The 17,630-nt window shown below is 31.1% G+C and overlaps 3 non-coding genes across 3 annotated transcripts; all 3 read left to right on the top strand.

Moving 5' to 3' along the window:
* Positions 1-11,677: 11,677 nt before the first annotated feature.
* On the top strand, positions 11,678-11,759 carry TRNAS-GCU (transfer RNA serine (anticodon GCU)). Its single transcript has one exon. It is a non-coding gene; the product is annotated as a tRNA-Ser (tRNA).
* A 2,165-nt stretch (positions 11,760-13,924) lies between these two features.
* Positions 13,925-14,006, top strand: TRNAS-GCU (transfer RNA serine (anticodon GCU)). Its single transcript has one exon. It is a non-coding gene; the product is annotated as a tRNA-Ser (tRNA).
* Positions 14,007-17,548: 3,542 nt separating this feature from the next.
* On the top strand, positions 17,549-17,630 carry TRNAS-GCU (transfer RNA serine (anticodon GCU)). The gene has a single exon. It is a non-coding gene; the product is annotated as a tRNA-Ser (tRNA).

Genomic DNA, 17,630 nt, shown 5'->3' with positions numbered 1-17,630 from the left:
GGGTGATAATCAACCACTAACTCATAATCTTTAAGCCAATTCTAACCATCTTCTTTGCCTCAAATTCAAATCTTTTTGAGTCATCAATATTCAAGCTTTTATGATCGGTAAATATCCGCACCTTCACCATACCAAGAATCACATCAAACCATCAAATGGCAATAGCATGAGATGCCGGAAAACAGTAGCCTCTAATTATTAAAGGACAATTCTACATACTTATCTACTAATACATGCTTGCCTAATGGATTCAATACTTTAATCACAATTTTGTAGATTCTATAGGCATACTTATACTAGGCATCAATTTCATACAAACATAAGAATGAGTCGAACCCGGATCAATCAGAGCAATGACATTAATATCATGTAGAGAAAATGTACCCGTAATCACATCGGGGGAGGATGCCTCTTCGCGTGCACGAATAGCATAAGTCCTTGCAGGGGCTCTAACATCTGGTCTCACAATTGAATCTCCAGAGGTACCTCTGTTACTTGCTCCTACTCCTAGTTGCCTCGGTGATCTGCCTCTAGTAGGAGCATTTCCGGATCTAGCACTCTGTGTTACCTCTCGGCTAGCCACTTCTGGACATTCTCGTACAAAATGATCTGGAGCACCACATTTATAGCAAACATTTCGCCTGCCCGACAAGGACCATAATGAAGTCTACCACACGTGGACACCCTGATCTACCTGTCTGACATTACCTACACTCGTAGTCGATGTGGTCTGAGCCTTCGGATCCTTAAATTTGCTACCTCTATTCTGACTAGATTGCCCTGCCGAAAAGCTAAATCTGGTAGAAAACTCTTTGGGCCTCTTGGATGTAGCCTGAAATGATCTGCTCATCTGTCTCTTCTTTGTATCTTGTGTCTCTGTCTCAACTTTGCCTTTTCTTTTTAATAGCTCCTCTGCCTTACAGGCTCTCTCACTAAAATAACGAACTCTTTTATTCTAGGACACCCACTGACAGTCGGATATCATCATTTAACCCATCCTCAAACCTTTTACACATGATAGCCTCTGTGGACACACATTCTTGAGCATATTTACTGAGCCTGACAAATTCACGCTCATAATCGGTCACCGTCTATTGCTTTGTTTCAATTCCAGGAATTCCTTTCTTTTCTGGTCAATAAACCTCTGACTGATGTACTTTTTACGAAATTCTTCCTGAAAGAAATCCCAAGTGACCCTCTCTTTCGGTACAACTGATACAAGTGTCTTCCACAATAGTAGGCTGAGTCTCTAAGAAGTGATACTACACATTTCATACACTCCTCGGGTGTACAAGATAATTCGTCAAAGACTCTGATAGTATTCTCTAACCAAAATTCTGCTCTTTCTGCATCATCATCTTTTGTTGCTCGGAACTCTTCTGCCCCTTGTTTCCTGATTCTATCAACTGGTGGCTTTTCTCTTACCACTGTACCTGTGACTGGGGAAGCTTGAGCTGCATGGGTAGCCTGAGAATCATGAGGGGCTGGAGGTCTAACTGCCGGATTCGTACGAACGAACTCGGCAAACAAATCATTCAAAGCTCGGAAGAGAGCTTCTCGAGTCACTCCTCCCTGATCAACTATTACTGGCCTATTCTCAGATGGCGCTGCCCCTTCTGTGGAAGCAGGCGCATTACTTCTACATCATCATCACCAGCTCGCCCGGGATCCATTACTATAAAATAAAATGTTTATTAAAAAAAATTGTCAGGAGTCGTCACACTATCAAAATACAAGTATGGCATGTATAGCTAGACTTTTTCTCACACTAACTGTTCCGAGAACCGACTAAACCTGCTCTGATACCAATAAAATGTAACACCCCTTACCCGAGACCGTTTCCGGAGTCGAGCACGAGGCATTACTTAGCTTATCTTACCAATTCGGAGCATAAAAACTAGGTTTAAAAATTTATTTCATTATTCGCAGCAAATCTGTCCAATCGCGCAGCAGTTACTAAATTAATTATAACTTGAGCTACAGAACTCGAAATTTAATTCCGTAAATTTTCCCTGAAACTAGACTCATATATCTACTCACCATAAAATTTTTAGAATTTTTGGTTCAGCAAATTAGTACAGTTTATTAGTTAAAGTCTCCCCTGTTTCACCACCTGACTGCCCTGACCTCTAGTCACTAAAAATAAGTTTTCTCACTGTAGGATTTTCATATGAAGTTCTTACTTGTTTCTACAGAAATAGACTCATTAAGGAATCTAAGCATGTAAATTTCAACTCATAACCATTTTTGTACAATTTGTAATTATTTTCTAAACTCAGAACAGGGGACTCCAAAAACAGTTCTGACCCTATCTTACTAAAATTCACATATCTTAAAATATAAATTTCCTTTTTCTACACCGTTATTTTTCCATGAAAATAGACTCAACAAGATTTAATTCCATATATCATTCACCCTCTAATTCATTTTATACTATCTTGGGTGATTTTTCAAATTCACGTCACTGTGCTGCCTGAATTCTGTTTCTTTGCAAAATTTTATCCTTTCATGATATCCATGCATAATTTATCACCTAATCTTTCATAACAACAAACACCTTCATCCTTAATCATTTTAATAACCATACATCATCAACTACTTACACATCACTCATTGTTCATATTATACCAAAGTAGCTAAGTTCTATACATGCCATACACAAAACAAAACGTCTAATTATACCGAGTTATTTCTTTGATAGTGTGATCGGCCTCCGACGTTTCCTTCGATCCCCAAGTGGCTAGATAAGTACTTGATACAAAATGTGACTAAACTTTACAATTTAGTCCTTTACTTTTTCTTTTCCCCGATCTACTCCCGAATTTCGTTCTTCTTGATCAATTGAGCTTGGAACCTTAAAACCTTAAATTTCCCTTTTTCTTTTTCTTTCTTTCTTTCTTTCTTTCCTTCCTTCTCTGCCCGTTTGGCTCTCTGTTTCTTTCTCTGTTTCGTCTCTTCTATTCTTTCTTTTGTTTTATGTATATATATAATATAATATAATATATTAATGATAATATAATATAAAAACATAATCATTACTATAATATAATATTTTTTAACACATAAAATCTCAGATTTTTATACTTATGCCGCCTCAACTTTGGAAAAAGGCATAATTGCCTATTTGGTCCTTTTAACTTTTCTTTAATCTATAATTAAACTTTTATCCCTATTGCAATTTAATCCTTTTTCATAATTAACTATCGAAACATTAAAATTTCTTAACGAAACTTTAATATTATCCTATTGACACTCCGTAAATATTTATAAAAATATTTACGGCTCAGTTTATAATATCGAGGTCTCGATACCTCGTTTTCGACCCAATTTACCTAATAATTTCTTTTAAATCACAAAATTCACTAATTCAAAAATATTTCTAACTTCTTCATCGAATTTAGTGATCTCAAATCACTGTTCTGACACTACTGAAAATTGGGCTGTTACAGTATCCCTGTCACACGGTCTGGATCCTCCCACATGGCCATGTGGTCCTGTTTTTGCTAAATGATTCATTTTAGTCCCTGGTTGATTTCTGGCATGTTTAAGCTTCCATAGGGGTGTTTGGATCACAAATTTTGCTTACAGTAGGTGTTGTACTGTTAGAATACTTTATTTACTAATGTTCGTAAGTTTTATACTGTTATTCGAATTGGTTGTAAGTATGATAATGTTATGGGGACTTTGGTATCTATAAATGCGTTAGTCATTACGATTAGGAAACTATGCGTACTGACTCTATTATTTTATAATTGATTATATGAATGTCTAATATTGTCTTTGCATGTCTGAACTGTTTGACCATATGTAATAGATTATGGAAATTGAGATTAGGAATATAAGTATTTGTAATTCTATATATTCGAATTGCTGGAATCTGTATGTATTTGCATTTTGGGTTGGGATTTGATTTTGGAGACGAAGGAATTTTGATTTGGCAGTTTAACTGCGTTATTTTATCCAGCGGTAAAATCGCAACATTTGTTAGCCAGCTTGACAGCATAACAATAACGAGGCATATGACCTCTTCGTGGCGTGTATTGGTTGGACAGGTCCACCATAACATGATAGTGGTGTGTAAAGGATGGAAGGGTTTAGAAAAACCCTATATTTTGTGTGTAACAGTTGGTTGGAGATGGTATGTAGAGGTCTGATAAAGGGGGTTTGGGGTGGGTGCATTTGATTATGAATCGCACTTGTGTTTTGCTCTGTTGTTGAGTAAATACTCCTCATATAACTATTTGGTTCAAATTGATATAGTTGTTGTGTGTTTGAGAAATTTTATGTGTATATGTTCTGCTTAACTGTTAATATAACACCCATAATCGCTTTTGTCTCTAGATTAGGGTGATTGCGTACCACTGTACATTTCTTAACATTCAATAACAATAGTACCTAGTTCCCTAGAATAATTAAAAATACTTATTTTTTAAAAATAATTCAGATCAAGGTAAACATACACTTGTGGACCCTAAATCAGGCTTACAATACATTAAAATTATTTTTGGGACAATATGAGACCAATTTGAAACAAATAAGAATATTCATGGAAATTTTGTAAATTTTTAAAACACAGCTCACACGGCTGTGCGACATGATCCAGACCGTGTGGTGCCGGGTACGGTCGTATCGCTACCCTTGCACCAAATTATGTACCTTTCGAAATGATGCCACACAGTTGTGTCGTTAGCTGTGTGCTAGCCCATGTGAGAACTGCAACTAAACACGCTCAGGGCTCACGCCAGTGTGAGACACACAATAGAGTGACAGCTCGTGTCCCAGACCGTGTGTACCCAAAATTTACCTAAATCATGTTCCTTTCTTCACCCATACGACTAAGTACTTAAATATATTCAAACATACAATCCTATATGACATTAAATACCTTCAACTCCTGTAAACACAATCAATCTAAATGCCTAACTAATGTGTCATCATTAACAGCACAATATTTCATAACAATTCACTTCCATAGTTGTATATACAAGTCACAACTTACACATCAAAATCTTACCTCCATTTCATTTCATACCATAACTCAACATAGTATCATTGTATTTCATGCTAGACCAACAACTCAACTTAGGTGAAATATGCATATTTTCATAGTTATTCAAATACAACATTACAAGCTCAAGTGTAAACTTGCACAAAATCAAGAACTAATACCACATCTCAAAAAAGGGTCCTATTACATGTCATATTAGCCATACAAAATTAAAATCTACCAAGGATTCCTGGATAGTGTGATTTCTTGTGTTGATCCGATCTTTCGAGTCCACAAAAAAATAATCTACGAAAATAAACCAAATACAGGTTATCAAATCAAATGTAAATAATAATTTAAATACGTAAAGTTTAGTAAGTTCGTCGATTGAATGTTAATGTTTATCAAATCAAACGTAAATAATAATGTAAATAAAGATTAATGATTAGAGTTCCTACCAGTCACAACTTCCATCAAATGAATAATACTCGGAACATTATTTCAATGCTCGTGTCCAATCATCAGTACAGAAAATCTTATTGAGTATAATCAGTGGATAATGCTCGTTTGAGCACGCATTCATTATAATCAATGGATATTTCTCGTTTGAGTAACTATTCAGTAAAATCAGTAGATATTGCTTGTTTGAGCAACTATTTAGTAGAATCAGTAGACATTACTTGTTTGAGCACATTCAGTAGGACTAGTAGATATTGCTCGTTGACCACTTTCAGTAGAATTAGTAGATATTGCTCGTTTGAGCACTTCAGTAGAATTAGTAGACATTGCTCGTTTGAGCACATTTAGTAGGATTAGTAGATATTGCTTGTTGAGCACTTTCAGTAGGACCAATAGATATTGCTCGTTGAGCACTTCCAATAGAACTAGTAGATATTGCTCGTTTTAGCACTTTCAGTAGAATCAGTAGACATTGCTCGTTGAGCACTTTTAGTAGGATCAGTAGATGCTCGTTTGAGCACTTTCAGTAAAATAAGTAGACATTGCTCGTTTGAGCACATTCAGTAGGATCAATAGATATTGCTTATTTGAGCACTTTCAGTAGTATCAGTAGGTATTGCTTGTTTGAGCACTTTCAGTAGAACCAATAGGCATTGCTCATTTGAGCTCATTCAGTAGGATCAGTAGATATTGCTTATTGAGCACTTTCAATAGTATCAGTAGATATTGCTTGTTGAGCACTTCAATAGAATCAGTATTCCATTTTTTTCCTTTTTCAAGATCTTACCATTATACAATATAACATTTAAGAAAATTATATTAACAAAGAATACACAAATCATTAGAAGTATAAATAAACGTATGAACTTATAGGATTGATTTGCAATAACGACTTAGCGTATCTCAGTTAGTGATCAACGTTATTCAAATCATTATTTCCATTTCAATTACACACACAAATATAATTCAACACTATGCAATTAGGTTTAAATAATACATTTATAAATTTACTAAAATTAAACCGAACGGACTTAATTGACTAAATTGCAACAATGAAAAAAGTACAAGGACTATTCGGTAATTTTATCTTTTCCTTAGTTTTCCACTTGTTCTTGATCAAATTAAAGAACCTTAGCTTGGCCGAAGCTTGTTCTTCTCTTCTATGGTGTATTCGATTCTCCACCAAGAAGAAGAAAGGAAATTCATGGTATTATTCTTTATTTCTTTAATTTTTAACTTACTTTTTAACTTTTTACAAAATTAACCTTTTAATAAAACTTATAAAATTACTAAATCATGTCCATAAATGTCCATAATATATAAATATGGTATAATTACCATCTAAGGAAGGTCTAATTCCACAATTGGTCCTTCAATTCTTTTTAAATTCCAACTAAACAAACTTAATTTTAATTTAGCCCTAAACTAATCAGGACTAAAAGAGAAAATAGCCCAAAATTTAGTGGATTAATCATATCCACCACCGCTTCGACTTTTTGACCATGGTTTAATTACCATTTTGGTCCCTTTACTATTTTAAATTTATAGCAATTAACTCTTACCTCTTTTACAAATTAATCCTTTTACCGTAATTAAGCAATAAATAATAAAAATTATCAGACCAAACTTCAATTCACATATAATACGACTCTGTAAATATTTAAGGCTTTAAATTACAGAAACAAGGTCCTAATACCTTGTTTTCAATAACCACTTGCCTTTTAAATCGAACCACTTATACTAACTTTTAATTTAATTAGTTAAAATCCTCAAATCAAAATTCATTATAAAAATTATTATTGACTCCGTATAATTTAAATATTAATTATACGAACTTACTCGTCGGACTTGTGATCCCGAAACTACTATTTTTGACATTACTGGAAAATGGGTTGTTACAGTTAAGGGTTATAAATATGTGATATGTCAATCTTATATGATTCTGTCAATGTTTCGATTTAGTTATTTTGTAATTATTTAGTGAACTGATTGAATCTGTTTAATTATGCTTGGTTAGACTCATACTGAGCTTTTGTAGCTCATGCCCTTAGTTTCTTTCTTTTCAAGTAACCCTTGGAATTAGGAGTTGGACTCGACAAACTAGAGGTCTCAGAGTGTCTCATTTTGGTTTGTTTAAATTATGTTTTTATAAGTTATAATAAAATATTTTATTTCGGACTGTGGTGTGGATTTGTGGACTTCCGTAAAACTTTGGCATTTTAGTCGACTTATTTTGTGAACTACTCGGATCGTCATAAGTTTTCGAAATATGAACTCTTCCTTTGAAATTGGTCAGATTCTGACGTTAAATTTATGATTTACGATCAAAGAAAAAGAATGTTTTGTATGTTAAACACATTCATTCATTAAATGGGGAATTGGTTTCAAGTAGATTTTAAGCCAAAATCTTTTTCTAACATTTACAAACCATTTTGGTAAAGTTTGTTTTTTTTTCAGTAGGTTGCAAGAGAAAGTGACTTTCAAAATTTTTGAACCTAGTTTTAGGGTGTTACAGTCATGGTAAGTAAGTTCTAATAAAGAGTACATGTTATATCGTGAAATGACAAAGTAGTTAATCAAAGTATTAGTGAATTTTATAAATATTGAATAATTTCTTTTATTATAATGATAAATTCATGAAATATAACAGTTGAATTATTATTGTGGAATAAACCAAGCAATGGTAATGTTTGAATTTATGTGTATTTACTAAGCTTTTACAAGCTTAACATGTTATTTTTCAAGGCATATGGGAAAGATCGGATTGAATCTCTCGTTCAAAGTAGCGACCTCGCACATCTTATCACATCATCAAGGCTTGGCAGAAAGCGAGTATGAAATAAATTTTATGGTATAGAGTATGACATGTGTATAGAAGAATTAATGAAGTAAGAAAGAAAGTGTCTAGTTGTTCTAATATTTGAGTTTAATGTGTTTTGAACGGTAAACATGAGGTATTACATAGTTTATGAACTTTGATTATTGTTTGGAATGATTGTGGACAGTTTTGATACGGTTTGAAGGTGTTTCAAAACAAATTTTTTGAGTCCACTATCCCAAGTTTCGAGACATACGAAATGTGTCGAGGGACTCAAGAACTTCAAAAGTAAAAAGCTACAACATCAAGGTCATGTCTCAAGACATATAGACCTAGAGCGAATTTGATATGGAATTAAACTCTATTTTTAATCTAACTAAGTTCTACAAAGGGTAATGTAACCTTGATAAATGTCCAAACTATAAGCAATTTGATATAGAAGGAAATATTCAGTACTAAATGTAACATTTATTACTAAAGTTTCTCAGGTAAGGTAAGGGGTGTTACATATTATTATCTTTTTCTTCGTTTATTGACTTCTATCAAATAATTTTTTATTAACTCATTCATTACTTTATTTTTTATTTTATTTTTTGACTTTTATTCTTCCAAAACATTGTATAACTTCAATTTTATTGATTAATTCATTTTATTTTAAAGGGTATCGAAGAGTTGTTCCAAAGTGAAGATCTAATCATGGCTCTATTTTCACCAAAATAAAGAAAAAGAAATAAACCATAACTAAATTGTGCAGGGTCAAGACATTCCAGAATATTCAAAGTTGATTTTAAATGAAATTGTTGTATTTTAATTTTTTGTATTTATTTACACATTTAAATAAATTAATAAAAATTTAATCTTGATAGAGATTGTTGGATTATTGTTGGGTTTTAGCTACCATTTCATTTTTTGTTGTGGTAATTCCATTCAAATTACCAACTTTTGTAATTATATGATGTACATTAATATTTTCAAATTTAATGGATAGGCGTCCCGCTTCTCTAAAATGAAAATTTTTTTATTTAAATTTTTTAAAATTTTAAATTAGTAAAATTAAATTAAATTTTAATCCTTTAAAATAATAAAAATTTGATTTAATACCTTAACAGTTATAAAGATATAGACTATTAAAATAATAAAATTATATTTTTATTATTATAAAAATACAATTTAATTTCTCTCACCTCAATTAATTTCTTACTTCGCCCCTGTTAATGGATAGCTCTAGGGTGTATTTAGATGAGAGATTTCTTGGAGGTATTTCATTTGTATCAAGCTTTTCAAAATTCAAAAATTGAATTGACTTATTAGGATAAATATATTTAAATTTTAAAATTTTTTGAGTACTTTTAAGAGAGGGTTTTATTAGCTCAATTTCCTTTTCAAATTTGACCTAAAATGGTGGGTTTTTTTTTAATTTCTCATATTTTTATTTGATTTAATACACATGGTCCTGCTATAATATAAGAACTTAAAGTTCAAAAATAAATTTTATTTAATTCTAATATATATTTTAAATTTTATTCTTTTAAAACCATTTATAAAATTAAACAAATACAATCATATTCATATTGAATTTCTTATATTATTTATTTTAATATAATTATTCTTCTTTTTCTAATTAATTTTTAATTTTAAAATTTCAATAACCTAATTTTTCTTAAATTTCAATTACAAATGCATTTTGAATTGATGGATTCTAAAATACTAACATTTTAAAAATCTCAAAAATTTTAAATTTCATCGTCCAAACAAACTCTAAGTATATAAAATTGCTAATTTTGGTAATATTATTCTTACCTTAATTTAATTATATATATTTATAGATAATTTTTTTAAAAAAACTAATGATTTTAAAGATAAATTAAATCATTGACCAATGATTGTATTTTTTAAAATATATATATAAATTTTTAGTGGTGTCACGGGATAAATTTGCGGCACCAAACTGAAGTGTGATTATATAAAACGTTCAAGAACTTAATGAAGCAATTACCCTTTTTAAATTGGCTGAAAAAGTTGTGCCCCATGGTGAAATGTTTCAACTTTTGGTTTATTTGCATGTTAGGTCTGTCCCCTTTTAAAATTAAATTTAAATAGCCATTAAATATTATAAGAATAATAAAAATAAACCCTTATCAATTTTTATTTTTTAAAAACAATAAGCTTAAAAAATTATATAAAATTCTTATTTAAATTACCCAAATATATCTCTCAAAAAATTTCCTTAAATTTATCTAAATTCAAATATTTTCATTCCGTTAGGGATGTAAGGTATGTTTTGCCGGTTCAAGAAAAAATAATCATATATAGAAAGTAAATTCATCTAACGCTCTGTGAAAAGTAGTATTTGTTCACCAATTCAATGAATAGTTAAGTCAATTCGTTCACGTACAATTATATGCTTGTTCACGAAAGTGTTATGTATCTATTTTTTAAAAGGACATCTCTTTTCAACAAATATATAAAGGACTTTGGTATTAAGGTTATGACCACGGTTCTTAAAAAATCAACTAGAAATTCTTATTACTTTTTTATTATATTTCAGTATTTACTGTCGTTTGTAAACATGGAAAACCAAGAGCAAGGCAAACAAAGCTTTTCAAAGCACTTGACTCAAAGCGAAGTGAAAGATCGCATCATATTCTTCTCTTACACTGATGTTGCCCCGTTCTTTGAGTTTCAAGAAGGTCGTCTATTTTTCATGGATGTTACAGATAGCCTAGGAAAAGCATGGACATTTATAGGTACATTTTATGCGAACCCAGAAGTTGGTAAGTATGTATCAATAAAATGGCCACAATTTTCAAGTGAGAAAGGGTTGAAAGCTAACGACGAAGTTATATTTACGGAAAAACCCCAACGTGAAGGTGAAGCACCTTGGAAGAAATTCAATGTTGTAATCAAGAGAAAAATCAGATTGTTTGGGCAAGACATTTGGGGAGAGCTTAAGGTATAAATTTTGAAATAAAAATTTATGCGTTTTAGTATACCAAATATTTCATAATATTTGAAAAAACTCATAGTTGTTGATTTTAATTATTCACAGTAAATTTTTTTTATTCTATATTTTCATGGGTGAGTAATTTATATTGCAATAAACTAGGCATTAGCATTTGTAAAATATTTGGTGAAAAGTGTTCCTCTCCTTATTTAAAGAAAATATTTTTAATTATTTTTAATACTCTATTTTGTGATTTCATATAAATATCTCAATCTTAAAACAAAACCAAAAATTTATTATGCAGTATTTTGAGTTTTTAAAATTCGAATTGGAACAAAACTTAATATAAACTGAATCGTTCAAACGGTATATTTTATATTAAGTAGAATTTTAATATAAAATTTAATCGGTTTGAACGATAATTATTTCGAGATTATTTGTAAATACTATATTAGAACATAACAATAATGACGCTTTGGCCGAGTGGTTAAGGCGTGTGCCTGCTAAGTACATGGGGTTTCCCCGCGAGAGTTCGAATCTCTCAGGCGTCGTTTTTGTTTCCTTTTCATCATATTGTTTTATTTAAACTCCTTAAATTGACTTTTTTAGAAAAGAAACCCACAATGCGTGCAAACAATACAATACAATACATTATAAAAGAAAAAAAATTAGTACATTGCATTCTTATTGTATCTTTTTGCTTATAAATGTGAACAATAATATGTTTAACATGTTCAAAGAAGGTCTACCAATTTTCTTTCTATTTGTTGTTTTATGATCAATTACAGTAAGCAAGTAAGGTGTAGGATCGTCGTACTCCCATCTATTAGCTTTACTTTGTTCTAATGAAAAAAAAAACGAAAAATGAATCAATTTTTTTTAGCTTCGTTCTCCTCCTCTTCTTCATAATTGGAAATGGACTTCATTTCAAGATTCCAACTAATATCATCAATATATAAAACAACTGCATACATTATTTATAATTATAATTATAGTTAAATATAAAGCATAAATTATAAAAGTACATGTTGCCATAGACCTTTAAAGACAACTTAATGACACGAAAATTGCAACAGCAATGCAGTGAAATTGACAAATCTATAGATACATATAATCTCCAAATATTAAATACATATAATCTATCTTCCAGATATCATGTCATCGATTTTCCTTTCCCAAGTTGCATCTTTTAATCCAACCAATTGCACGCATTGACACATTGTGATCTCCTGGCTTCAGATATATCACACAGTACAACCCCTTTCTCCCATGCTTCTTCAACCTACTACCAATAATAATTGTATATCAAGAGTTAATAGCATGCAATGCACCAAACAGTTGATATAATAAGTATTTGCTTCCAAATTATAACAATAAGTCCTTCAGAATATGATAAAGATATTGAAAATTAATAATAAAGTTCTTAGCCAACGTTAACTTTGGTGATCCAACTATGCTAGGCAAGCGGAGTGCAGGTTCTTCGTATTCATCCCATCCAGTGGCTTGAATTTTCTCCAACGGAATCAAAAACCAATCCATTTCCTTAACATTGTGTTTCTCTCCATCCTCATCATTGGTAAGTGACTTTATTTCCAAGCAAAGTTTTGGATCAATTTCAGAATTCCAATCTACATCTTCGATATACAAATCTGCTGCATTACTTGGCAACTTATTCTCGCAAGGAAAACCATGATAAATTTCCCCAAAATCTTTGTTTCGCTTCCTGAAAGGCTGTTAAACCAGCCAAATCATCCCATTCGAATACTTTGTCGTGTTCATACAAATTCTTCTTTAATTCAACAAATCTTTCCCATGGCATTGCACCCACTTCGATGCAAAATGTTTTCTCCCATGTAGGCAATGGTTCAGGTTTAGGATCAGTAGTCCTTTGTCTGGAGTAACTTAGTTGACGATTATTCCCTCTTTGACAATATAACCCTCCTCGTTGACAATATGACATTTTTCTGTTTGAAAAAAAAAAGAAAATTAAAATAAGAAAGATGAATATAATGTTAGTAAAATATGATTGACTTTGAAAGTGTAGAATATTTTCTTAAAACTTCAAATTCCAAGTAAAATTGTGAAAATGACGAATAGAAAAATCATTTATATAAAGACCAAATAGATGTATCTTTCCGTAAAATATAATATATCTTTTAACAAGATACTCGTTCATAGGGTTGTATTGTTTTATAAATTAACTTTGTATAAGATTACGTCTTTGTATGATAATCTTACGTACAAAGTTATGTCTATACAATATTATTATTCACTAATTAATAAATGTAATATATTTTATTTTTCTAGATAAGTAAAATTCAAAAATTATAAACTGTTTTTTATTTTCTTTTCATCATATTTACATTTTCAGATGTCACATTATATAATCAGTTTGGTAAATAAATAAATAAATTTTATTATGATTTATAATAAATATATATTATGGTTTAGTTTAGTTGGATTTTGAAAAGAAAAGAAAAACATTTATTATGGAGTATTTTGAGTTTTTAAAATTCGAATAGGAACAAAACTTAATATAAAATATACTGTTTGAACGATTCAGTTTTTTTTTTTATGAAAGTAAAATTTTAATATATAATATTTCAAAATCATTTGAAAACTTGAGTATAGAATATAATCAAACCGAATTTGATCTGTTTCAACGATAGTTATTTTAATGTTATGTATAAATATTATATTGGAAGGACGCAGTAACGACGCTTTGGCCGAGTGGTTAAGGCGTGTGCCTGCTAAGTACATGGGGTTCCCCCGCGAGAGTTCGAATCTCTCAGGCGTCGTCTCTCTTTCCTTTTTTTTCCCGTTGATTGAGAAATTCAAAATGCTTCTATGATGGGTCCAGAAGCGAAAAACAAAGGTTTTGGGCAAGTTTAAAAATTGAACCAAATATAATATAATTTTTTTACTAAAAATAAAACCAGGTAAGCGAGACAAAAGGACAGCCTAATTCAATACAGAAGGATTATAATCGAAAGTTCCTTCAATAGATGAAATCGTAATAACTCTGGATCTTCAATTTTGGCCAAAAGACCTACCACTATATTCTGCACCTAGGGAATATGTTTGACACGAACTCCCAAGAGTGAATAAGCATGTGATGGTATCAGACGGAACTCCGTCATCCTACTATCCGCAAAACTACCAACAAGAATAATCTCAATCAACAGAGCATTATCACTTTCTAATTCCAACTTTCGAAATCCCTTATTCCATGCTAAGTACAGCTCTTCAAGCACCGCCCTTACTTCAACCATCTCTGATAACACCTCCAATAGAGGCACAAGCCCTTGAAGAGAATACAATACCACCAGTATTAAGCTTAACATAGCCCACCGCAGGAAGCAACCACTATGAACCTACTACCCAAGGGTGATAATGAGAAGATTTGAGATACGTTGTTAGAACACTTCTCGTCCAACTTGTGGGCATCAGAGAAAACAAACATATTTCGGTTCTTTCCAAAACAACCAACAAATATAATATAAATTTCATCTGTTTATTTTTAATTTTATATATATTGTTGTAACGTTATTTAATATAAACTTAACAGACATGTAACTTATTGATAGTGTTATATTCTTTGCTCAAGTTATGAGAGGTCAAACTTTAATAACATAAAAAATTTAATTATAAATTAAATCAAACCCATTTAATTCGAATAGTTACTTGATTTTTTAAAATATTTTACTAAATCAAATACATTGAAATACTTAAGTTTTTCAAATATTTAAATAATTACAAGTCAAAAGGAAGTAACCATTTAGAACCATTAACCTTCATATGCCTAATCCATGATGATTGGACTATGACTATTGCACGCATTACAAATATCACGATGTAGTCTCTTTTCATTACACATTTGAACGATGACACTTTTCACTGTTTAATTGATAAACATCAATCATGTTACTTTTAAAAGTTGATGAAAAATAGTGTTTGTTTATTCATCAAGTGAAAAGTGAAAAGTGAAAAGTTAATTTATTTACCTACAATTACATGTCTATTCATAAAGGTTTAATTTATCTTTCTTCAACAAATATATAAAGGATTTTCATATTAGGGTTATGATTATAGTCCTTAAAAGACCAATTAAGAATTTTTATATTTTAGCATTTACTATCATCTGTAAAAATGGAAAATCAAGAGCAAGGCAAACAAAGCTTTTCAAGCCGTCTAACTCGAAACGAAGTGGAGGATCGCATAATATTGTTCTCTTATGCTGTGGTTGCTGAGTTTTTTGAGTTTCAAGAAGATCGTATGTTTTACATGGACATTATGGATAGTTTGGGAAAAGAATGGACATTTGTGGGCTCATTTTATACGAACCAAGAAGTTGGGAATTATGTTTCCATAAGTTTGCTACAGTTTTTTATTGAAAAAGGATTGAAACCTAACGATGAAGTAACTTTTACGAAAATACCCCAAGGTGAAGATGAATGGACTTGGAAAAAGTTTAAGGTTGAAATCAAGAGAAAAATCACATTGTTTGGACAAGATATTTGGGGAGAACTCGTGGTGTAATTTGTATGCATTCATTAGGGGGGAGCCACTTACTAAACTTTGTCTTTCATATGCAAAATATTTCATCATATTTAATAAAACTTGTGGTTCCAAATATATTTTATCTTTTTAAACACTTTAAAATAAAACAATGACAATTTCATTTTTTTTAAAAAACACTTACCCAAACCTATACTAATGGATATGAATAGTATATACTAACGGCCAAAGTGTTTGTAAATGTCAACAAAAAATGGAAATTTTGAACCTATACCGACGGGTTGACAGCAAAAAATGTGTCCCCTATACAAATGAGTAAATCCCTGAAAAAATTATTGGAATAGTATATAATTCTAGAGCGATTTTAGTAAACAGAGGAATCCGTCAGTGTAGGTTGAATGATATTTAGTGACAATTTTCAGTAGAAGTTTATCCAGATGCATGTTCTTGTGATGGTCTAAGCATCCCATTTACCTGTCGGTATAGGGTGTAGGCTGTTCTGTATGGACGGAATTTTGGGTTTTTGAGATGATGTTCTTTTGCATAGCATTTGTTTTTGTTGTAGTGTACCGCCTGTGAAAGCCGCATTCAACATGTTGTATTGTGTCTTCTGATACATCTTGCTCTATGTATTCTTAATTAGTGAAATGTGTTGGGAATGGTCCTTTTGGATTTTGAAGGAATTGGTGGCCCCGTTTATCAATTGTTTTCCTATAGGTAGGAGATTTGGTTTCTATATGCTGAATTATAATTAAGAGGAAGTCAGGAAAAACTTCTCAAAGTGAAGAAATATATAATACTGTTCTCTTTCACTGCATTTGCTGCGTTCTTAATTTGAGTTTAATGAAGGTTATCTATTTTGCATGGATATTATAGATAGATTGGGAAAAGCCTAGACAATTCTAGGCACGTTTCAAGCAAATGAGGAATTAGAAATTTATGCTTTCATAATTTCCCCACAATTTTCAATTGAGAAGGGACTCAAAGTCAAAAAATAATAATTTTAGGGGCAAAATTAAATTGTAATTTTTACGATAGTAAAAATACAATTTCACCATTTTAATAGCCTATATTTTATAATTTTTAAAAGATTAAATCAATTTTTATCATTTTTAGGGGGCTAAAGTGTAATTTTACCTACTAAATTAAAATTTTAAATGGACTAAATAAAATTTTTCATTTTAAGAAGGCCATGCCCCTGCTAGCCCCCTAGATGCACCCTTATTTTCATAGAAAGATATTAGCAAAAAAATCACATTATTTGGACAGGACATGTGCGGAGAGCTTATGGTGTAAATTGCCAAAAAAAAAAGAAATTGTGTACCAAATATTTAATAATCTATACTACATATAAATTGTTTGACTCAGTTGGTGACACGAGCCAATTCAACACCAATTTAGTTGTGAAATTACTAAAATACCCTTACATTAAAGGGCAACAAATATCATCATAAAAGTATTTTCATCTTTTTCATACTTTTATGTAGTCTTCAAATAAAACAACTCAAAAACATTATTTGAGAATCAATCACAATACCAAAAAATTCTTATGAAAAACTTTTGGTTGAAATATTTTGAATATAAAATATTTTTATTTACCTACATCGTAAGTATGTTAAAGCCTAGTATTTAATAAAACTCGTAATTCCAAATATATTATTCTCTATATTTTTTAACACTTATTTTATTTTATTTTCTCATGCACACACATGGTGGAGTTGCCATAGTAAAGACAAAAGAAGAAGAACCATCTTTATTTAATATCAATGTGGTGAGGGGATTGTTTGATACTTAAATTTTAATGAACCACTAAGACGACAGTGACGCTTTGGCCGAGTGGTTAAGGCGTGTGCCTGCTAAGTACATGGGGTTTCCCCGCGAGAGTTCGAATCTCTCAGGCGTCG

This window comes from Gossypium hirsutum, chromosome D10 (genome assembly GCF_007990345.1).
Source record: "Gossypium hirsutum isolate 1008001.06 chromosome D10, Gossypium_hirsutum_v2.1, whole genome shotgun sequence".
NCBI lineage: Eukaryota > Viridiplantae > Streptophyta > Magnoliopsida > Malvales > Malvaceae > Gossypium > Gossypium hirsutum.
This window is presented reverse-complemented; position numbering and strand designations above follow the sequence as displayed.